This window comes from Cygnus olor, chromosome 2 (genome assembly GCF_009769625.2).
Source record: "Cygnus olor isolate bCygOlo1 chromosome 2, bCygOlo1.pri.v2, whole genome shotgun sequence".
NCBI classification, from domain to species: Eukaryota; Metazoa; Chordata; class Aves; order Anseriformes; family Anatidae; genus Cygnus; species Cygnus olor.
The window spans coordinates 129,937,443-129,962,186 of NC_049170.1; the positions used below are offsets into that span (position 1 = coordinate 129,937,443).

A 24,744-nucleotide genomic window follows, 5' to 3' on the forward strand; every position below is an offset into this window, starting at 1 on the left:
GTCCCTGTGACCTGAGGTCTGACTCCCATTGCTGGCACTTACACATCATACACACACACAGACCAGGAAGCCCTCTCAGTTAGCAAAATACAGTTTAATGAACAGACAAGAAGACTGCAGTGATCAGGTGCAGGCCACAGGCAGACAAGCATACCAACCAGCCTGCTGTTTACACAGGACTAACCCTGTTGATCCCCTCATCCCACCATTTTCCAACACTTGCTCATCCCCAAATCACCTTGGTATCTATCTCCCTTTCCCCTGGCCTTTCACTCTTCTCCTAAACACCCCATAATAATCCTTTGTACACTCCCCAAACGCTCTACCTACTATGCACCCCATAACCTGTCCCGCCCCAGCAGTCAGTGGGGTGAGCCGGAGATCCTTTCAGTTGCCTGCTGGTGCTGGGTCCCTATAGCCCCATGGGGCTGAGGCTGCCTGGGCCAGCCCCACCTGCCTCTGCGCTCCTCTGTGTGTGCGGAGATGAGCCCTTAATCACATAACAAACTGTAAACAGAGATTAAGCATCAGTGTTGAAATGCTGCCAGTTCTGCACATTCAGATCCGCAATGCCAATCAATATAATAGTCTCAAGGCAGGGAGTAAACAGGAGCTGCCCCAAATTAGTGCAACTGTGGAACTGCGCAGGCACTGGAAATCAAATCAAAGATCCCAGCGCAGTTAAAAGCCTTTTCATAACCACTAGAAAAATAAATACAAGGAATTTCCAAACAGGAACAGGGGCTCTTAGTTTTTCCATTTCATCTGAGAGACCGAGATTAAGATCCTTACCTTAATGAGACTCTTCTCCCCTTATCTGCTTTCCTTAGCCACTACCGACAACCTTCCTAGCTATTCCTGGGGCTGTTGAGGCAACTCCTCTTGAGAGCTTTGCTCCTGTCTCAGGCTTTACCACCATGGCTAACGGCAGTGTTTCCAACTTGTGCCTCCTCCAGAACTTCACTGGGACACTGGCTACCCGGTCAATAGGACCAAGCGCCTTGGGAACACCTGCGCTCAGAGCATCTGTGTTTCCCTAAGAGCTCTTCCATCAGGATTTCTCCTGGTTTGCTTGGCTTGGGCAATGCCAAGAGCTCTCGGGCCAAGTGGCTTGGCCACACGCCTATCTGTCTATCTGCACCGGACCGCCTGGTGCTGTTTGTACGGCGACACGGCCATGCTGGTCCTGCACGCAGGGCTGGTTCGTGGGGTTGTAAACTGTAAACTGTGGCTGCAATCCAGCCTTCTTTCTGTACGAGCCTGCCAGCTCCCCAGCGCACGCACGGCGCTCTATAAATAACAAAAATAGATGTGCTGCCTACTGGTGGATCTTAAAAATATCAGGACACCCTCGTAAAAGGGAGAAGCGTGTCCTGGTGACCTTGAACCAGGACGGTGGAAGGCTAGGCCCTTCCTCTGCCCTCCACCCCCCGGCACGGATCAGGACCCCCCGGGCCAAGCAGCTCCCCTCGTCCCCCCAGGGAAAGGTGTTTTTGGGGGGCAAGGCGTTTTTTTGGGGGCGCGGGCTGCGAAGCGCTTGCGCGCCCTGAGGCCGGCGGGAGGAGGAGGAGGGGGGAGCCGGGCGCCCACACGAGGGATTACAGCGGATTTTCCTTGAAAAACAAGACACACGCACACCCCGGGGGGACGGCTTCCCCCGCGGCTCCGGCCTCGCAGCGCCGCGGGACCCTGCCCTGCCCTGGTACGGTGCCGCGGGGCCGGGCGCTGAGGGAGAAGGAGCGGGAACTGCGGGGGGGGGGGGCGGCGGGGCGGCCTCAACCCCCCCCCGTCCTCGGCGGGAGCGGAGTGCGGCGGCCCGGGGAGGGGGCGGAGAGGATGACTTCATGCCGCCGGAGCGCCGTGAATTTAGGAGCAGCTGCCGCCGGCACCGCCGGCACCGGGATGTGGGGGTGAAGAGGCAGCGGGAGCTGAGGGAGGGGCAGCGCGGGGCGCCCCGATCCGCCGCCGCCGCCACCACATCCAGCAGCGGGAGGCGGGGAGGGGGGAAGATGCGCTGAGCCGGTCGCTGCAAAGGTGAGCGGGGGGCTGCGGGGGGCTGAGGGCCGCGGCCGCCTCCTCCGTCTCCCTCGTGCTGCGTTTTCTGCCCCGCTCCCTGCTCGGCGGCGGGGATCGGTGTGTGGGGGTCGGCAGGGCTGCGGCAGGTGCGGGGCCGAGCTCCGGGCCGCCTCCTGCTGCTGCTGCTGCTCCCGCCGGCGGCAGGGAGACATCTTAGGGCCGGGGGGCTGAGGGGAGCGGAGCCGCCCCGTACACCGCCCCCGGCCGGAGCTCGCTGCGCAGGGAACTAAAGGGAGAGTGGAAGAAGTTGGAGAACCGGCCCTCGTACCGAAATGGGTGCTGCGGGTTCCTCACGGGCTTCTGCCCGTGGTCCTTTCGTTTTTCCATTGGTACCGGCCGGAGGGAGGTTTGGGATGAAAAATGCCGGCGAAATCCCAGTGCCCTCGTTGGCTAAATGGAAGAATTAATGAGTTGTGTCGCCATCGTATCAACATCTAAGTGGGAAAACAGGAGTACACGCAGCAGTGTAGCTTGGCCATTTGACATTGCGCCTTCCTTGTGGTATGTACGCAGGTCCTGGTGGTACACGAGTTGTTGCTTGGAGTTGAGTGGAAAGGGGAAAAATCTGCCTGGCCTGTGCCCCTTTCTGGTATGTTTGGTGGGTTTTGGTTTTGTTTTTCCTTTGTTCTGCTCTCAGGAAGGATGCTGAAGAGATGGCATGTCAGTACAGGAGGCCAGGGTTGGCATGCATAGGCAGATCATTAGCATGAGCTCTGTTTGCATGTGGTAATGGTTAATGGCTTTATTTGGTTTGGTTGGGAAGCAAAAAGAATGATTGTGCCTCCGGTGAGAGGAAGGATAAGGTATTAATGAGAAAAGGAAGTGGGATACTGGAACCTGAAAGTTATTTAGTTCAATGTCTATTCACTTACGTGTTCATCGTAAAGGATCCTGTTATGCTGTGTGCTCATTGAGCAGCTTACGTAGTTGTGGGTTCCTCAGTTGTGGCCAAAGCCCCAGGCCATGGTGCTAGAATGATAAAAGTAATACCTATGGAGGTAACAGGCAGATAGATGCTTGGTCTCTTGTCATTATTTCTGGGAAGATGTTTAAATACATGTATTTGCCTCAGTATTGTTGCTGGGTAAGCAGAAGGCGGATGATGACTACGGAGGCAGGAAATGCATATAAAAGACAATTGAGGCTTCACAAGGCTGAAACAAAGAGTGACTGGTGAATTGCACTGTCAGAAATCAGTTCAACAGACAGATCTTTACTGTGAAGAACAGTCATTAAGTATGACCCCGTATAAGCTATTATAGTCATTAACTATGGCCCCATATAAACCCCGTTAAGCACTCCATGGCACATCCATTGTATGCATTTCAAGCCACAGAAAGTAATAACCCATTGCATCAAATCTGTAGTTTTCATCTACCAAACATATACCTTGTTCCTGTAAAACACATGGGAGCCTGAATTATGATATCTCTACTTTTTTGTGTTTTTTTTTTTTTTTTTTGGTCAGAAAAGAACATGGTTGTTTGTCTCAGCAGTTGCAATGTTGCAGTCATCTGTTGATTTCTGCTGTGATGGCTTCTGGCTGGAAAAAGAAACCATGCAGCTGAGTTCACATACTTTTCAGATTAGTCCACCCATTCTATATTGAGTCCATTGCTTTGCCGAAGAGAGCATCAAGTGAGGGTTTCACATTCTGTTGTTGTAAATGTGGGGTAGTATGAGTACTTGCTAATGTTGACAAAACATTACCACAGTAAATATAGCTGTTTATGCTTCCTGGCAAATGTAAAGAGAGTTTCAAAAGGATGTCAGTAATTTTTAAAACAATGTGGTGCCAGGGAAGAAGGACTAGTTGGCCAAGAGTCGTTATTATAGATGTGAATGTACATCTGGTTGGTTTGACACAGAAAACTTGCTGTTGTTTTTATTTTATGTGTACTCCAAAGACAGACGGTGAAAAAGTGTATATGTAACTACCAGTGTGGATTTAGTTAAATGGTGTAACCGATGTAAATCAACTTGTTTCTTAACTCCTCTTCCTCCTTTTGTTACAGTACCTACCAGGCAAAGAAAAGGATCTTTGCTGTGGTTGATCTGGGGCAAGAGCCCCGCTGCCTGGAAGAACGGCACAGTTGCCCAGCTGGTTGATGCCAGACAGACTGGGTGGCAGCTGAGACAGCTGAGAGGGTCTGCTATTTTGGATTTCTTCATCTGGGTTAGTTCTGCAAATTTGTAAGACCTTAATTATCTCTGAGATTTCTAGGCCACAGCCAGCCTTTGAACCAGCAGGTTCATTTAACCAAATTTATGAGCAGGGGCCAGATGGATATGTTTGCATAAAGCTTGTTTCTTTAGGAGAACAAACTGGAATACCCAGTAACCTTGAATGCTCTTGAAGCTACAGAGGCTTGATTTACTTGTGCTCCTTTCCAAGGCTGAAATGAAACAGTTCAGTTAATGCATTTTTCTTACTATGAGAATGTTCAAAGATGATATTTCTAAGTGCTGTTTGAACCAACCGAAGTAAGCACCTTCCAGATCAAGCAGGTAACAGTCCAGTTATGTTGTTACTAGACTTTGAGTCGGATTATTTTCTCCATCTACAAATTCCTTAGAGTCCAAGAAATAAAGGAAGACGAGCGCAGTGTGAGCGAGCAGACATTAAATTGTATATAATACACGTAAGTGCACGCTCTAAATGAGCAAAAGAGTATTTTAACAGTAGTGGTACTATCTTTTCTTCATAAGAACAAATGTATTAATGCTTGAAATGCATGCCCTGTATGTGCAGTAACTAGCATTTCTAGATGAGAAAAAACTTCCGTCAGAATTAAATGCCAGGTATTGACTTAAATTTCATCTGTTTTATCTAAATTTCATCCAAACCCACTTGCATAGTAAAATCTTCTACTGGAATCTTTAATTATTGTCAGTAGAAAATTGGCATGTGATTGGTCAGTCAAATACAAAGGTAACAATTGTTAAGGAGAACTAAGAGTTTTATTCATTGATATCAAGCAGTGGGAACAAGACAGGCATTAAGTACCTTTGTACAGAGACCTAATTGAATACATCAGAACTTCACAACCCAGGTACTGAGGCCTTGAATTTAGTATCTGAAGTGTAGAAGAACATTGTTCATATATGCTTCTTGCAGGAGCAATCAGATTTGCAGTCCTCTTTAAGAGAGAGGTTTATGTGAACGCAACACAAGCGTGAATCCATTTATTTGCATTAATTTCATGATGCATTGATAGACTAGTTTCTTGAAAGTCTTCGGGTTTATACTCTTAAAAAGTGACTCTAAAATAATAAAATAAATGATCTTATAGTATAATAGCTGTATGATTCCAGTATGTATCCATGTCTTTAAACATAAACTTATCAGGAGAAAGTAACATAAAATGGAATCTCTTATAGGAGTGTTGGTGCAAATGTCCTAGCCAAATGCCAGATTAAGCAATCTCATTTTTCATCCCTTAAAGCTTGCAGTAGAACCAATGAGTTACGCTGGTGTTCTTTGTGCTCCCTAGCGTACTGCCAATATACTGCATTTCTGAGCTGCCTGACTTTCTGTGGCAGTAAAATGATTCCAGGGTACCTCTGTCTTTCTACCCTGGGTGAACCAAGTATAAAGTTGTTGGGTTTTTTTCCCCAAACCTTTTGGAGAACTTCAGCAGACAAATTCTGATGTCATCCCTGGTGTAGTTGTCTCCAATAGAATGTATTTTGTTTTCTAACCATTATTAAAATTGGTTTTAAAATAGGCTATATTGCTGTTCTTTGGCTTTATGGGATTCATGGGCAGTTTAACCTGTCCCATTTCAGAAGTACTTCCAAGCAATGGGCTGGTCTCTGCACAGTTATGCATCCCTTTCTGCACTAATGTCCCAGTGATTCATCAGAAGTGATAGGCAAATAGGTCTAACTCCAACATACGGTCTTTGTTTCTCTGACTGCTTTTTTGTCACATCTTTGTTCTAGAAACTATTCCGAAAGACTCAAAGATACATCGAAGTTATCCTGGCAGCTGTTAGCTAGCCTGTAAAATGTGCTGCAGCTTTAATGAGATCATATATATCTTAATATATCTATATAATTATATATATTATATAATATATAATATATGTATTTGCTAACTATTCACTCATTTGCCTTCTACCTCCTACAGAATTTCCATTTACACATATGGTGAGCACATAACTCTGGTGAAACGATCTCACCACCTGTTGTTTTAAAATAGCACAGATGCTTATTAATGGTCCTTCCATGATACTGTTTATAGTACATGTTAAACCTCCCTTAAAATACTGTGGATCATATTGGTAAAGGATATTATTACTTCAGTAGCAGCCTTAAATTGGCTCCTGTTCAGCATCTCTACTTAACCTGTTGATTGCTCACAGGTAGGACAGAGGCAAACTTCGTGGGAGAGTCAAAGCTGTGATCTCCAGTGAGAAACATGTCAGTGAGTCCCATACAAGGTGTTATGTGAAAATGACTGCTGCTATTTGGATTCCAGAGTAACACAAAGAACTGCAAAAAGTATGAGTACACCACTCTTCAGGCCAAAGCTCAAGTACAGAGTCTTCATACTTCAAAGCAAGGGAAAGTGAATAAACTGAAATGTTGACACTTGATCAAGAGCATCTCCTGATTGTATTTTATATATATCTTTTTCCTTTCATGGAAAAGTAATTTCTAAACTGACTAGACTAAATTATGTATCTAAATGTTCCATCAATTCTGTGTTTTCTTACAAGTGACTTGGAATCTGGAAACTCTTTGGAAGCAAAGTTTGGAGTTCTGCCTAATTCTTCTGCTCTGTAACAGTCCAGAGTTGTAGCTGAATGCTGCTGCTCGCTGCTTTTTTTTTTTTTTTTTTGTCCAACCTGATCAAAGTAGAAATTAAAAATGCATTAGATGCATTTCTACTTCAAAATCAATCATCTATCCACAAGGGGGCCAAGAAAAACTATTGATGTTAAGTGGTATTTTATTATCATTCTCACTTCACTGAGATGTAAATTTAAAAGGGTGATTGGAATAAGCAGACTGTGCTGCTTTCAAACTTCCTGAAGTGCTTGCTTAAGGTGCAGTAAGTTCTTCATGTTTGTACGTTGTTTATGAATTCCAAGAAAACACTGTTACATACTGCAAAAAAATACATAGCAAGAAACAGAATGAAGGATGCATCTTATTTAATTTGAGCAAAACCTCTTACTATTAGTGAGTGTCTTTTTTATTTTATGAATATTTTAAATGAAATATGCGTGGAGACTTTTTTCCCATGGTGCTTGACAGATGGCACTGACTGTTTGGGTTTAGAATGGCTAGTAAATAAACAAAAATAGTTGTTCACACCAGAATATTGACTATCAGATGTCTGCTCAAACTGTCTAGGATGGACATAAACCCCTTCTCATTCAGAAAAGTTGTGCATCATATCAGTGTAGGCTTAACCTGTAATAATAGAAACGTGCTATTGGAATAAAACTGCTGGCAAACTCTCAGTAAAGGACGCTTGGAGAAGTAATACATAATGGAGAAATAATACATAAATTCAGTAACGATCTTCTGATGGAGTCTTCCAGCACTTGGTGCTCAGCATTGATTAAGAGGTTTGTGAGCTTAAAGTAATACTTGCACTACTGTATTTAATTGCAGGAGATATAGTGCCCTCACTGAATGAGTTCAGTTGCTCTGATTTATGTTCTCAGCCTCCATAGCGTGGCAGGCATATGATGCAGTGCTTGTGTAAGTCTCCATTTTGCCTTAAATTTGTTGCCTAATAGTTTAATTGGTGCCCTTTAAATTGTCATGCTGTGAGAAATGTTAAGCGATCATTTCCTTTTCAGTTTCTCACCTGTCATGATTTCATTTTATCTATCACATTGTCTTTTTCCTCAAAAACAGTCTTCTTGGTTTATTTACTCTTCCTGCATCTGTAGACTCTGTTTCATATCTGATTCTTCATCACTTTATTTATATGCTTCCTACAACTTTATTTCTGTTAGGCACCGATAACAACGTAGGAACTCTACTTAGCAGTGTGGTGACTTCTATTTCTGTTCTATTCCTTTTTTCTTTTCTTTTCTTTTCTTTTTTTTTTTCCCCACAGTTATTAATTCTGCATTTCATTTGAACTGATCTCTGGCATCCTCATGAAGTTCACTGTAGGATCACTGCAATGATATGTCTGCAATGAGTCCGGAAGAATTAATTGGGTGCCATTAGCAGGAGGCATGGATGTTGGTAGCTGGATCTCAAAATGTGCCTCTTACAAGTGCATAAAAATATCTAGAAAGTGTCTTAAAAATATAAGAAAGAAAAAATGTAGTGTGTAGCCTTAAAGAGCAAGAGAAATTCAGCCCTTTCTTTGTTTCATATTTCTTATGTTTCAAAATAGCGGCAGGTTGAGGAGTTGGGCTGATGTTTGTGAATTTAGACATGGCGAGCTGGAAATGAGTGAATAGGATCCATTAATGCATCTGAGAATTGGAGCATGTGGAAAAAAAACGTACTCTGAAAGGCAGGCATAACGTGAAACACTTTATTAATGAAAAATAAATAAATAAAGCCTAAGAATAGACTGCTGCATTTTAAGTAACTGTTATTTGTAAGGTCTCAGGGAGTCAAAGCGTGATAAGAAATGTGAATGGAGTACGCATGAATATAGAAGCTGCGTGACTTGAGAAAGACATGGCTTATCAATTTTGATTACAGCATGCATTAAAAGCCTAAGGATACCAGAGCTTTTTGTCAGTGAGGTAAAAGTATTTTATCATATATTTGCTTCTATACAAGCTACTAATGTTTACATTTATTTCTTAGGCAAACACCAGAACGTTTTCTAAGCAGAATATTGTGAATATGAAGTGCCCTGAGTTATCTGAATAGCTAGAGGACTTCTTGAATGTTTCTTTGGTGTGTAAATTTGCCTGTGAGGAGTACAGGTGTTGATCTGTTGAACGGCAGCTGCAATATTATAAGGCAGAAAATAGAATTCTATAATGCCAGTGTCATTCACTCTGAGTGACAACATACAAAAAGAGCATTGCCAACCCTGCATGTCCTTTTTAGAGTGTAATTGTTGTAGCTATACTGTGTGTGGAACTACAAGGGCCTGTCTGGGGCGATGGCAATGTTCTACTGAATTTTTACAGAGGCAGAAACACTGATAAATGGTGAATGAGGTGCACAGCCTCCAGAGAAAGTATCATACCCACCCACATGACACACACAGCACGAGGGTATTTATAGAAGACACACATGATAGCCATGCATCCAGAGGAACACAGACAGTGTGTAAAAAAAAAAAATAATAAAAAATTATAAGCATGTGACATCACTTCCTCACTAATACTTTCACATTCGTTGCATGTGGATATAGCAATAAGCTTTTAATATATCAAAAACTGATAATGCTGATTAGTGCGTAAAGATATTTTGCATGATACGATACACAAGCTAATTGTCACTCCAGAAATGGATACTTCTCAATTTTACATTCTTTGCATGTTTAAACAATTACCGTACAAACCAAAGAGCAAGAAGAAGAATTCGTGTTATTTTCCTTTTCTTGGATATTGGGGAAATGTATTATATACTTTTAATCATGGAAGACCTCAAAACACTTCACAGTACTTCCATTTTCTTTGACAAGCAGGGGATGAAAGGTGTAGTTTAAACATTGTTTTCCCCCAGTCGTAAAGCCGATAGAACTGCAGGGAGTTATTTATGCTAATCTCCAGAAAAAGGTACTGATTTCTGATGACTGCTGCAGCACACTGAACCATACTATTTCCTCCCAAGCAGAAAATTCTTTGCTGTCACTTTTATGCCTCATATAAGCAATTTTGAAGGCTGTTCATCCGTTACTGACTGCAGCTCTGCTTCTTAAGCAGTGTTTCCAGTGGGACAACACACTATGCAAATGTATTTTGTGTGGGTTTATTTGATTCTCCAAGTCCACCCTTCATTATAATTTCTGTTCTTCCTCCTCATCTCCTCTTCTTGGTCTGGGTAAGCCAGGCACTGGTACTCATTTTCCAAGTCTATTCTTTACTGAGTTTGTCAATAAGACTTTAGAGTTTATAGTTGGGGCTGTCTTGGCAGCACACTATTTTATAAATATTTGTTTTTAACTACTATCTCATAAATTTTTTGGAGACTAGCAGGTGGCATACGTCAAACATCTGATTGCTTAAGCAAACTGCAAGGCACAATATTAAGAGGAAGAACTTTTTTGAAGCACTGCTCTGGGATCAGCACCCAAATGACCACACATCTTCCTGTGGTGGTATGTTGCGTTCATTTCCCACTGGAGTGAGAGGAAAAAGAGAAGGTGCCACGAATCTGAACAGTTTGTCCCCGCTTACCGGGCTTGTGTGATCTGAGGTGATCACTGAATGCTGTGCTTTCTTTGAGCATTAGGCACTGAGCAAATTTAAAGAGAACTTATGCTTTAGCACCTTGATTTCATCAGTTCCCGCTATGTGTTAGTAATTTACAAAAGTTACTGCCATTTCTGGTAACAGTGGCCAAAATACTAGGCTTTCATGTTCACCAAGGGTTGTTTCTCTTAAGAGATTCTAATATGAGTCAGGGTATGCATGTGGACAGGTTGGAAAAGACAAAATAAATAGAGGAGTTAACTGTCACCAGAAGAATGCAAGAGTGGATCTACTCAGAGTCTTTCTGGATAAGTCAAGCATTGGACTAAAAAAGTATAAAGGTTAGTGTTTATGTTGATTATTGTCCAATGGGTGAGGTTTCTTCCTCCTACCCCTCCATAGGCAGTGCCTTCTCTGTGGAACTGATGAGTGTGAGACTGTGAGGAGAGAGGTGTTGTTGGGTCACTCTTATTAAATTTTGAGTAAACCGAAGTAAACATGGCTGTGATCTCTGCTCTATACCTGTCCTTCCCTTTTTCATTTCTGCTTTTGTATGTATTTGGGTCAGGTATGTAAGTCAGGTGCTTCTGTCTTAGAGTTTTGGCTTAAAGCTTTCTTATAGACTTTTTTCTTTTAGGTTCCTACTGCTTTCTACAACTAGCCAGCTCATTTAAAGTTTAAATTTTACACTTGGTGGGGAGGCTGTTTATAGTCAACCCACCTGATGTATCACTAAATGAAAAAGTATTCAAGGAAGCTTGGAAAGATGAAGTGGGATTAAATAGCAAAGTATAAAGGTTTATTCCATGCAGGAGAAGCATCTGAAAGCTAGAAGCAAGCAAAAGAAAGAAGCGTTAATTGAGGGAAGTTAAAATATAAAACAGAAATCGTAAGAGAAGGTTCTTCAAATTCTTCCATCTATTAAAAACATTAAATTGGAGGTCTTTAGTTTACAAGTTTACATGTGATCAGATATAAAGAGAAATAGTGAAGAAGCCTATTAAAGATAGGAAAAAGGAAAAATGTTGAATGAAGCAACTGTTATGCATCTCCCCGGGGTCAGCTGTCTATGAAAAGGGTATCTTCCCTCCTACCCTGTGTGTGGTTTTAGACATTTGATCAGAATTGTTGGTTATTTAAGGTGGCATGGATGACATCTGATTGCGAGACATAGATGAAGTCAGTTATCTGTATGCTTCTATAAATAAAATTGCATGTAAGGCCTTGCTGACTGCTAGCTTGTCCATTAACTGAAAGGACTAACTATCCACAAGTTTTATCCAGGTCTTCTTCCTTCATGCATTGCTTATTGTTCAAAACCTAACCAAAGCTGAACACAGGCTGTTTTCTTTGTCTCTCCTTCCCTATTTACTGAGTGTCTCAAGATCCCCACATAGAACTTGATGAAAACACCCCGGCTTTTGTAGTCACTTGTTTGGTTTCACCTAGGAAAGGTGAACACAGCAATATTGCAGACAGCAATGCAGTAACGAGTTGCTCGTAAAGGATCCTTTGTTACCCTCTGAAAATCCTTGGATCTCTGAAAACAAGAGGAATATGAGACTGAAAAAAGGTCTAAAATGCCCATCTCAGTGCCTCACTGTCTGCACTTGGATCATCCACAACACACCTACTTCAAGTGGATGTCTGTTTTTCCATGGAAACTGGGATGGTGATGGAGAGAATGGGAGTGTCTCGGTTTCATCCTGACATTTAATTATGACAAATCTGCGAAGTAGTTGTGGAGCGTGCAACTGTAACATAACTGAGATCTCTTTTTTTTTTTTAAGTCTCACTGACCGGCATGTTTTCCTACTTTCTCTGCAGGCAAGCTTTTTTTTATTTTTGTCTTTTATGCATTTCTTCTCATCTCAAAATGACAGAAGTCACTCTACTACTTCACTGAGCAATACTCTAGCCCCTTTGTTTGCTGGATCAGCTGCAGCAGGACCTTTCAGACGGTGTGGCTTACTCCTAACCTTCTGATGGAAAATACCCGATTTGGCAAGTAATTCTTATTTCTGCAATTGTTTGGAGGAGGATATGCTTTCTCATCTACTCTGAGCCAAAGGAAAAGTGCACACTTACACATGTGAGGCTTATCTCAACATCCAAACATTCTGCCAGGTGCTGTGAGGGAGCTAAAATGGCTTTGCCAAGTTGTCATTTATAGTCTTGACTATTTGAAGTGCCTTTATGACAAGATACTTCATATCATCCACTGAAATAATTCTGATTCCTTTCCAAAATTTCTGGGCAGAAAAATCAGGCAAGAAAGAAATTTTTATCTCCAAGGGCGTATTTCTTACAAGCTTTTGAAGTCCATTCATTTCTGTGGAATTCCTACCGCATCCTTCTCATCTTCTAATGGAAGGGCCATCTGTGACCCATTAGCTAGTCTGTTTCTGTAGCTATGTTTATACAAGCTACCAAAAAGAGTGGAATTTGTTTGTCACACATTGTTGGGTACAACTTGCTCAAAAAAAATCAGTGTCACCCAAATTTAAATGGAACTGCCCACCATTCCTTCCTTCATGCTCTTCTACTCTTCCCTCAAATATTTTGGAACAGTAGAAATAACAGTTACAAAGAAAAAGAAAGCTAATGTTACATCTTTATTCAAAATGGATAAATATAATGACTTACAATTGCCAACGTCTATCAGTCTGATATTACTACCAGGCAAAATAGTAGGAACAGTAAGATTCCTTTTACTTAAATCTTTGAAGGATAGTACTATAGGTAATGCCAATCACTGATGGTTAATGGAAAAAAATAAATAACCTTGTTAAAGAGTGGTGTCCCTCAGGGGATCTGTCCTGGGACCGGTACTATTTAATATCTTTATCAATGACATGGACAGTGGGATCGAGTGCACCCTCAGCAAGTTTGCAGATGACACTAAGCTGAGTGATGCAGTTGATACAACAGAAGGAAGGGATGGCATCCAAAGGGACCTAGACAAGCTGGAGAAGTGGGCCCATGTGAATCTAATGAGGTTCAACAAGTCCACATGCAAGGTGCTGCGCCTGGGTCATGCCCAGGCGTGAGTACAGACTGGGTGAAGAACTCACTGAGAGCAGCCCTGCAGAGAAGGACTTAGAGGTTCTGGTGGATGAAAAGCTCAACATGAGCCAGCAGCTCGCGCTTGCAGCCCAGAAGGCCAACTGCATCCTGGGCTGCATTAACAGAGGTGTGACCAGCAGGTGGAGGGAGGGGATTGTCCCTGTCTGCTCTGCCTTTGTGACGCCCCACTTGGAATGCTGCACCCAGGTCTGGGGCACCCAGCACAAGAAGGATGTGGATCAGTTGGAGTGGGTCCAGAGGAGAGCTGTGAAGTTGGTCAGAGGGCTAAAGCACCTCTCCTATGAAGAAAGGGTGAGAGAGCTGGGGATGTTCAGCCTACAGAAGAGAAGGCTCCGGGGTGACCTCATTGCAGCTTTTCAATACTTAAAGGGGACTTGTGAAAAAGATGGAGAGAAACTTTTTGCTCGGGCAGTCTATGACAGGAACTGGGGAATGGCTTAAACTAAAAGAGGGGAGATTTAGATGAGATGTTAAGAGGAAATTCTTCACTCAGAGGGTGGTGAGGCACTGGCACAGGTTGCCCAGAGAAGCTGTGGATGCCCCATACCTGGAGGTGTTCATGGCCAGATTGAACAAGGCCCTGGGCAACCTGATCTAGTGGGAGGTGTCCCTGCCCATGGCAGGGGGTTGGAACTAGAGGATGTTTAAGGACCCTTCCAACCCAATCCGTTCTAGGATTGAAAGAGATTGTGACATGCTGGCTTTATGTGTTTTTGGAGGTTGCAAGTTTGGCTAAAGGAAATAGACTTAGTGTATTTCATTCAGTGAAATCTGCAGTTAATACCACTTTGTGTCTGCCAACTCAAACACCTCTAGTATGTTATCTGCCAGGTTTGCTAGTTTGCTCCAGATGCCAGGCAGATAGTTAGAGCAAAACATATGATATGTTACATTCACACCTATGTCTTACCCACTGTAACTTCTTTGTGCCTGTCTTAGAGGTGTGATGAATGTCTTCCCAGCAAGTCCGTGGCTGCATTAAATCAGCACTAACCCAGATGAAGCAGCTGTTTCTAGGTTCATTGTAAAAAGATTTCTAAAAAATGGTGTAGTTACAAGACTCTTAACCTGCGTAGAAAATACCAAAGCATACCTACCTGATGAATATCTACTGAGTAATAAATGGTATTCCCTTTCTTGCTCAGTCTCTGCGATGGTCTGCAGTATTGTTGGGTGTTTCCTTACTTACCTTTCTTCTCCCTGACTTCCCCCTTCATCCTGAGAAAGAAAAGCAGAGGGAGGTTTTTCCTGCAGTAGAAAGTAGAAATAGAATTCAGTTGTACTCTGAGAGAGTTGAGCTCTGAATATTTGGAGAGCTGCATGATTTTGTACAGCTTCTGTATTTATTTCACAATGGAAAAATTGTTTTCTTATTGATAATTTACCTTGGCACACAGACATTCCATTTTTCTCTTAAAATAAAACTTTGAAGCCAAAGAAGTGTGAATTAGTTGTTCAAAAGCTTTGATATTCAGGATGTTGTTTAAATATAGCAAATATATCAACAGTATCCTAACAGATGTCTTTATAGGGCTCACTAAGTATGTTTAATTGTTAGATGAATTCAAGGACAGCACAAACAGAATTAAGCGTTCTCCAAGGCCATCTTAATGGCTTCTATGACAATGCTTTTTTTTTTTTTTCTGTCTTTTTACGTTTAATGTAGACCAAGAAAAGACCACTTTTTCCAAGTGTGTTTGATGGCTACATTGCAAAGCTGGTAAAAGATCTGTACCTCCTCCTACCAGTAATTTTACAGGAGCCTTAGTTCAATAAAAAGCTAGGAAGGAGGACTGTGCTTTAGTGGCCTGAAAGCTTCTGAAAAATCCATTTTAAGCCTTTTTTTTTTTTCCATAATGTTCAAGACTGATTTTTTTTAGCTGTTGTTGTTCTAACCAACAGAATAAGCAGAATTCTAAGGTTGCTTGTAAAAATGTTGAAATTTGGCCTTTATGAATCTGTTTACAACCATCTGGCTTCATGTTCATCATAAATTCATGTAATAAATCCACCAAAATGATCCTCTCTTGCTAGAAACCTTTGAAACTGTGGAAGCACTGAAACCGGGTACTTCTATTTCTTTCCATATGAGACATTACTTTGCTTGCCTCATTTAAATGTTTTATACCTAATTAATCCCTTGTAATTACGTTGCGTGTCTTGGTTCTTTCTACTCTGTATTGGAAAATAGGAACTTTGTTTCTATTATCTTTTTGCATTTTGAACTTTCGTACAGACTGTTCTCCATTGCAGCTACTTGTTCCATCTACAACAGAGTGAGATTCTTCATCATCAGCATGTTGCCTGAAGATGAAGAAGGGAGTTTAATGTCGCATTATCTTCCCTACTTCTCTTGAAGTAGATGAAATGAAAACCTGACTGCTGTGAAAACAGAAGACTGCCAGCTGTGCCATATGCATGCTATCTAGTAGCATGAAGAGAACCTCTTGTATAAGTTGCAGTTAGAGGATTCTGGCTGGGTCTTTCAAATTAATTATTGAAAATGGCATGAGAAACACAAGATGAAGAAATGAGGAAAAAACATCAATTAAAATGAGTAGGATCTTTCAAAGAGTGTCTGGGAGGCAGCTTTTAAAAACATAAAACAACAACAAACAAATTTATAAACTATTTGTTTTTTACTGCTGTGGCCAGAGCTCTGTATGAGAGGTATGCTTTTGTGGAATCCTTTGTCTTCAGCCTCTAGCTGTCCCTTCCCCTTTCTTTTTGTTTTCTCACAAAGGACAGAGATGAAGGTCAGCTCTGTGCTCTGGACCATATGTCTGAGTGATTGCTTCATACTATATGTCTTCTGGTTTGTCTGTTTGTTTTTAAAAAAAACAAAACTCAAAGGTTTAAAAGTTCATAATTGCAGTATACTAATGAGAGAACCCCACTGCAAAGAAGCATTTTGTATGTACCTTCTTCCAGATGCTAACAGATGGATTTTCTTATTGCTTTTCTATTTTACTACTTCAAGAATTGATTTTAAAACAGAATCTTATTTCAATGCCTGCTTGCTCTGTGTATTCCTAAAACCGTTTCTCATGTTCCAGTTCATAATGGAGATCATCATTCTTCCTCCTGTAGTATGTTACCCAGTTTGTAGATAAGATGCATATGTAAGACTTTATTCTGTAGACTATGTGTATGTGTTAGTAGTAAAATACATAGCAGTATGTCTCTTCCAGTTATCACCAAGCTCAAGGCCAAAGTTTGTGTGTTCTTGCAAATTTAGGAGTTAAATATGCAAATCTTCATCTTCTCTTGAGAAATTAAATATTTTTGACTGCATGGGTAGAATCTGATGAGAATTCAACCAGCAAAACTTCTCCAGTAAAGTTAATTAAAGCTGGTATCCTGAGAACACTTTGCATTAATTTTGTATCAGATTATACTTTTACTTTCTGCAGCCTTAATTAATCAAAACGTAATGGTTACTCAATCTGTAGCAATGTTTTGGGCTTAAAAATATCAAGGGGCATGTTCCTAATTGAATATTGGTATCTGGGGAGGGGAGCAGTAGACACTGGTCCCGTTTTCCAAAAGAGAAATAGACTTTGAGGTATGAGCAGGGGGAAAAGAAAGAGGTAAATGTCAGCTTGTCCTTGAGGACAAGAAACAGCAGCGGAATGAAGACAGCAAAGTAATTAACAGGTCTTTCTACAAGAGAGAAGGTGGCCTCTACTATGCCTGATTACACATACTGTAATTTAAAACAAGCTATCTTGATCTCACAGCTGGATCTTCCAGTGACTGGTTCCTGCAGGCAGTCTGAATATGTAAGATGTAGGCCCGTGAGCAGAGACTGAGGTAGTCATTGCCTGAGAGCACAAGCTGAGAGGACAGATTGCTTTGTGATGAGCTAGAACTCTCATCCGTGGTGGCTTGGGGCTGTAGATTAATCCTTTGTAGATTAATGATTTTGGCCCATAATGTTAACATTTTGAATTGTACCAGGATGCAAAGGAGACTCAACTGCAGTCTGAACTTGAGCTGTTACCCTCCAGCAACAGAGCTAAAAGCTGGTTTTGTAAACCTCTGCAGAGGTGATTAAAAAGTAAATACCTGGTTACTTGAAGTATGCATCAGGATCAAGCAACTCTAGAGCAGGCCAAACTAATGCCAGGGAATCATCGTGCCAAGACTCAGATCCGTGTGTAAGTAGAGGGCTATATTCATGTATGTCATCATGCTGACGATAGTGACAACTTTTTAAATGTAATAAGCGTGGATTAAATAATGTTTCTGTCAACTAATATCCTTTGCTTTTCTGCATTGCTTTTAATGAAACTGGGCTCTTAAACCAGGAAAAAAGCTGGACTTCATCAGTAAAAAGAGTGAAGCTAGCAGATCAAGAGAAGTGACACTGTATGTATGTATAGATTTTTTTATTTTAAACACATGGATACAGATGCCACCCTTTTGAGGTGGCATCTAAAGTAATGTCACCCGATTTGGACCCCTGAGGATTGAAACAGGACGTTGACATGCCAAGTCAGGTGTACTGGAGGCTACCAAGACCAATTAGAAGTGTGGAGCACATGATGTACAAGAAGGGGCTGAGGGTGCTGGTTTTCTATGGTCTGGGGAAGACGGTACAAGGAGAGGAAATTGTCATATGTAAGGAGCAGTTATGGAGAAGACTTAGGCTTTTCTTGGAGGTGCTCAACAAAAGAGTAAGTGGCAATAGTCACAAGTTTCAATGAGAGAAATTCTAACTGCATGAAATGGAGCTGGGGCTTGTTGGACTAGATGACCACCAGATGTCACTTCCAGTCAAAATTTTGCTATGATTCAAAGAGATTTTGTTGATCTGCTATGTGTGCCTGTAGAGGCCTAGCAGTCCTAACTCAAGGTCGAGACTTAAGTTTAAGGTAATACCTTCTCCATGGGGAAAGGGAATAAGAGAATGGCATTGCTTGTCTTTAGTACAATGGCCCCATGTAAAGGAAGCAGGAGACCTGTACTCCAGCCTGTCCTCAAGCTCAAGGGACCTGAACCTCTGTCCCAGCAGAGGGCAAAACCATCAGCATGCTGGTTCTTCTTCAGCAGTTGAAAGTGGTTTACTGTGTACAGGCACAATTGTTTTCCTGCTGGTTCTGTGCCTTTTTGCAGATTAGAGGATGCCTGACTGTCATATGATTGCTGCAAAATAGGAAGCCTCCACTTTAGGATCTTGCTCCCCAGATTATTTTTGTTGTTTTTAATTGCCTCTAGAGTAAAATAGATGAACAGCTCTGGAAGTCCTGCTAGCTTTAGGTGCCATGTGCAAAACAAGCTGATCTGTCACTCAGTGCTTATTTTACAGGAATATCTTGATCATGCAAGATACAGAGGTTCAGTTAGACCCGCCCCACAGAAAGCCTCTAATCCAGCATAACGATATGCAAGTACCAAGGCAATGTGGTTCGCATGCTTCTACAGCAAGCTGGTGTTCTGGACCTGTAAAACATTGTTGTGAAGAGATTGCTTTTGCTTTACTTAGGCTGCCATGTCAAGTGAAATTGATACTAAGACAATGGGAAGCAAACCAAGTAAGCAATTTGAAATCTGTATTAATGAGCTTGTCATTGTTTAATGTACTTCACGCTGGTGCAGAAAAATACAGATAATGTGACAACAGGCATTGCAAACTAAACTTACTCTTCTATCAAGTCCACCCACGCAGATATTCAAGAAAAGCTCCATCACATGCTGAAATCTGAAAATCTAAAGCAATCTTCAGAAGTAAATTAAATTAATTAGAGTACGCTTAATACCTGTGTATCATTCAGCTTTCAAACAATACTGGTGTAGGACAAGAAACAACAAAAATCAAGGAGAGTAGAAGTTCATGGCTTTTTTTTTTTTTTTTTTGTGTGTGTGAATGTTGCCAGCACTGTTCTAGAAGACCTTCTGGCTTCCTCTCCTGAAGGGTATTCACCTTCAACAAATACTGAAGGTGAACAGCTTTCTACACAGGCTTGTTAAGGAAAGCTACTGAAAAATACTTGTTCTGGATAAAGAACCAGAAAAGAAGGTATATTTGCTGGTATGGTCCATAGTGTCATAACATGAAATAATTGCTTTATATAGAGCACTGATTTTTAGTCTAGTCGTAAGGAACTCTTTAGTTTATACACTGTCTTTGTTTATAATTCTTGATTCCTTGGAAGAAAATTAGTACAGGATTATAACTACTAGATTTTATGCTGATCTAATTGATTTTAGCTGTAATCAAGACAGTATTTTTGAGGATTTGTCACAGCAAATAGAAATACCCTTGCATGTTTTTTGTGTGTGTGTGTGTGTGTGTGTCTTGAGGAAAAAGATATTCACCCTTATATTAGTATAAGGAGAGTAGTTTTCTTAATGAAAGACATCAGCTGACTAAAAGCTACTTACTCTTATAGATCTATCTTGTCAGCCCCTAGTTTCTAAGAACCTTCTCAATCTAGCATCAGGTGTGTTTCTGTCTACAGAGATCCTGTCCTATTATTGCTGTTTCAGAGTACCCAGGATTAACAGGAAGAAATGCATAAGAAATAAACAAATCTAAAGCTGAGCAGAGCAAAAAATTGTCTCGAAGTGGTAAGGTTTAGTTCTGCAATACTTGATTACTTCTGTAGTTACATCTAAAAGGTATAATGCTGTGCAGCTTCACAGAAAGTTTATGCAGTAATAGAGATCACTGGAGTATTTGGTTACATGCTTAATAATCAGGCTAAAACAGTTTGTCTTTGTTAGCAACCTGATCACCATCTGTATTTCATCAAATCAGAGGTGGAGGGTTGTTTGGTTTCGTTTATATAGTTTATATGCTTTTTGTATGGTATTTTTTCATTGTTTGTTGTTTTTATTCAAGTTATCAGTTAACTGGAAAGTCAACTGAAGATGTCTCAAATAGGCTTCATGGGGTAAGAAGTATTTGTGTTTGGGGTTATGCGCCTGATAAGCAGGAGCATTGTGGCTTGGTTGTAGCTTTTTTTTTTTTTTTCCCCTACATGTTTGTTTTCCTTGGGAGTGTGGTGTAGGGTTTTTTTGGTGGTGGTGGATTTTTTTGGTTGTTGTTTGGGTTTGGGGTTTATTTTGTTTGTTTTTTGTTTTTAACATAAACCTCCATCTTTCTGCTTATATTCCTAAAGTGTGTAAGGATGGCTATCTTTGTCTATGCTATTCAGGAATGGCATAGCTCTTTACTTTAATTTTTTTGTCTTCTAGTAATGTCTTCGATTGTCAGACTCAGACTCCGAGCATTTTTACGCTTACTGTCTGCAAACTATTTGTATACTTTTAAAGAAAGAATTCTTCTGTATTTACTATTTGGTGGGGAAGATAAAGTTTGCTTTCACTTTCAGTTGAACCCATTGGCTTTTGGTATACTGAGGTATACCAAGCAGGAGGTGAATAATAATTCACCTAGTAGTAGCTTTAACATGCCTAAGAAATCATCATATCACATAACGTGAAGTTTCAAGTAAACAGCCAGATTCCCTTTGACTTTACAGCTAAGTTTGCTTCATTTGGTATGTGTCTCAAATGACTAAACGATTTGTTGTGATTCCCAAAAAATTTCTTGGCACATGTAGATCATGGCTGTCTAGATACAAGATCATTATTCCAGTAATGACATGTTAAATAGCTCTGTGGAAAGGAGACACATGTTGAAGCATGGATTCAGCAGTGTTTCACATAAAAGCGAACTGTTCAGTGTATGTGTCTCCATCCAAAGGTCAGTTAAGGGGAAAGAGAGGTTTCTGTTTCACTTAGCCTATGGATTCTTCAATATTTTTTTGCTTTCTGTGTTTCAGGTGTTTGGACTTTTTTAAAAATATAATGGTAATTATAACTGAGTAGAATTAAAAGGTTTTAAATTTTCATTGTTTTTAATATTTTAGTAGTATTTCAATAATCCCTGTAGGATACTGAGCAAGAAGGGAGGCAAAATATAAAAGGGGGAAAATATTGCCTGATTCTGAAAGTCAAACTTAAAGATATTCCTGACAAAGCATGAATGAACAAATTGCTTAGGGGGAAGAGGAGCATTTTGGAAAGAAAGATTTAAAGCAGAAAGACACTGAGGCTGAGCAGTCTATATCCAAGAATTGTCATCTGAAGGTTATTTCAATAACACTGTACTGAAAACATTTCTAAAATGAAGATACTCCATGTTTTTTCCATATTTAGTTCAGCTCCGATTTCATTGCAGTCTATGATGAAAGCATAAATATGGATTATTTGTTACACAAACATCAGAATTATTTATTTGAAAATCCTGGTGCTGTTTCTCTTGGATCATGAGAAGGCCATAGGTAGCAGGGCTGAGCTATGAGGCAATGGAAAGATTTGTTCAAGATACGGGCAGAAAAGATAATTTTTGGTGTTAGTTTAGGATGGCAAATTTCAAAGACATTGAGCTAAAAGTTTAAAATCTACTTACCTAAAGGTTGCTGATGAAGCATATATTCACCAAAGTTTTTAATCCAATATAGTCATGTTACAAAAAGTAGGCATTAAATGCCTGCTAGTAGTAGAGAGAAAAATGTCTTTGTCTCCCCTCCGTCCTTGTTCCCTTAATGTTTTTTACAGTATGGGTAATTCTAACTCAACTGAAATTGTACTGTGTTTTCATCAGTGTGAACAGGTCTTGGAGTTAGCACTGTATCTTCAAATTTAATGGGTGATGTCCTACACACTGTTCATTCACCTGAACTTGTGAATGATTAGAGTTAACCTACAAGCAAGCATGTCACCTCATGTAACATGCTTGAATCCTTGGTACTTCATGCTCTTCTGACAGGCATTAATTCAACTGAATAAGGTGCTGTGATGTAAAAAAATATTAATTTTGTTACTATAGTGAATGCTTTCTTGGAAGCAACATATAGGTTTGAAAAGCTAGTATATACTTCTCTTCCACCTTTTTTCTTCTGGTACAGAAACCTAAAAATGTCAAGGCTAATTTCATGTTTAAGTTATTTTAAATAACAGAGAAAAGATTCCTCATCCTCTCCCATGTAAAACAACAGCTTCAGTCTTGGGAAAAACAAGTTGCTTTTGTTGTTTATAGAAATCATGGCTATAAGATAAGCATCATGGTGATTGAGAATTCCTTGGTATATGGTGATAAAGTCTGGTGTGTAGATAATTCCTTAGTTGTTGCTCATGGCTTTAACATACCTAATGCACAGCCTTCGCTTGGAATGAGATTGTCGCACATCAGCTGTGTGGTGTTAGGGATGTGTAACAAATGAGTTTACCATGTGCCTGTGATTTCCCAGTCTGAAGAGGAAAGAAAGTGACTGAAGAGCAGTCTCAGCAAGTTAAGGAAGTTTAAGGAAGACACAGGAAAGCCTACTAAGTGCTTGTCATGGCCATTTATATCTGCATAGAGTCTTGTGATAAATACAAATTCTGTCTGTGGGTATGCTGGTTGTAGGTGTCAGGGTATTGGCAATGGGGTGGCTGCATGGGTGACCTCTGTGATGAAGAGGCTGGGGCCTGCCCTGTGCTGGACGTAGATGGTTACAGCCAGCTCCACAACAGCCCCGCTGCTGGGTAAAGATGGGCCCATCCACCGAGCTGATGCTGCCAACAGGAAAACTGGGCATCTCTGGTGCCTGGAGCACTTCCTCCTCTTCCTTCTTCTCTGACCTTAGGGTTCCTTCTGCTGTTTCTCACTCTTCTTATTCCTTCCTCCTCTGCCTTCTTTTTTAAGAAGGGACAAAAAATGTCACACAGGCAATTATTGCCAATTAATAACAGACTAGAGCAGTGAGAACTAAAAGTAGACTAAAAGCAGCTTCTCCCCATCCACTCTCTTCCACCTGCACCCTGGCACAGGGGAATGGGGAATGAGGGCTGCGGTCAGTCCCTGACGCTTCGTCTCCACCGCTCCTTCACGGTCCCTCTCTGCCCCTGCTCCACGTGGGGTCCCTCCCACGGGATGCCGTCCTTCCCGAACTGAGAGCCTGCGGGGGCTGCCCACAGGCAGCAGCTCTTCAAGAACTGCTCCCATATGGCTCCGTACCATGGGTACCTTCTGTCAGGAGCAAACTGCTCCAGCACGGGTCCCCCACGGGCAGCAGTTCCCCCCAGGCCCCCTGCTCCTGCGTGGGCTCCCCTCCACGGGCTGCAGCTCTGGCCCGGGCCCTGCTCCTGCGGGGGCTCTCCATGGGCCGCAGCCTCCTCCAGGCCACATTCACCTGCTCCACCGGGGGCTCCTCCATGCGCTGCAGCTTGGAGATCTGCTCCATGTGCGACCCATGGGCTGCAGGGGGACAGCCTGCTCCAGCAGGGGCCTTTCCGCAGGCTGCAGGGGAACTTCAGCTCCAGTGCCTGGAGCACCTCCTGCCCTCCTTCTGCACTGACCTTGGGGGCTGCAAGGCTGGTTCTCTCACATTTTCTCACTCCTCTCTCCCAGCTGCTGTTGCCCAGCAGGTTTTTCCCCCCTTTCTTAAATCTGCTCTCTCAGAGTTCCAACCAGCATTGCTCATGGCTCAACCCTGCCCAGCAGTGGGTTCCTTTTGGAGCCGGCTGGAGCTGGCTCTGATCTGACATGGGGCAGCTGCTGGGCTCTGCCAGGCAGAAAGCTGAATGCAGACTGTTAACATACGGATCAAGGAGAATAGACCAGTATGTGACAAAATAGAGTTCTTTGTCTCTTAACAGAAGGTGAAAGGCTCCCTGTAATCACAATTCCCTTCAGTTTTCATTCTTTTGCTGTAGTGCTGCATGGTAGTAGGGAGAGCTAGGTGGAGTTAAGGCGACTTTCTCTGTTCCACTTATATGAGTGGAAACATTCACTTGGGGTTGGCAGCATTACAGTTCCTACAGTTTGCCTGCAGTCCAGTCAACTCTTTTGAAGGGCTGTCATGACTCTTGGCTGTGTTACCAGCAAAAAGGGAAACATACCTGATGTGAAATAAAGTTTTAATAGTTAAAGTACAAGACACAGTTAAGTTACAAAACTATTAATACTTGTCTGTATTGATAGAGAAAAGCCTTGATAGTACAGTTCAAATTTTTGTCTACGAATATTTACTGGTATATACTGCTTTCCTCTGGTGATATGATCCTTCCCGTGTTCATCTAGCTCTAAAGATGGACAGTTTTAGTTAGGATGAGGGAGGGGCTTACAGCTGGCTGTCAGCATCCCAAGGTCTTTGCAAGGAGGAACAATAGTTATAAACGGTGGTTCTTTCTCTTTGCCAGGAGGCACTTGATGTTGATTGTTTCTTCC

At 41.7% G+C, this 24,744-nt stretch overlaps 1 protein-coding gene and 1 long non-coding RNA gene across 5 annotated transcripts in view; one reads left to right on the forward strand and one right to left on the reverse strand.

Annotated features, from left to right (window-relative positions):
* Window positions 1-1,397, reverse strand: part of LOC121064506 — a 95,098-nt gene extending 93,701 nt beyond the window's left edge. Inside the window, exon 1 of the long non-coding RNA XR_005816528.1 lies at window positions 793-1,397. This is a non-coding gene — a long non-coding RNA (uncharacterized LOC121064506). The remainder of the gene's footprint in view (window positions 1-792) is intronic.
* Window positions 1,398-1,549: 152 nt separating this feature from the next.
* The window catches only part of PKIA (cAMP-dependent protein kinase inhibitor alpha), a 42,762-nt gene continuing 19,567 nt past the window's right edge, over window positions 1,550-24,744 (forward strand). The window contains exon 1 of one of the 4 annotated variants that reach the window (XM_040546118.1): window positions 1,550-1,702. The gene's annotated coding sequence lies outside the window, so the exon portion shown is untranslated. Of the gene's footprint in view, window positions 1,703-1,834; window positions 2,035-24,744 lie in introns of those variants that run through there. The other 3 variants (XM_040546119.1, XM_040546114.1, XM_040546117.1) reach the window with 3 other exon arrangements.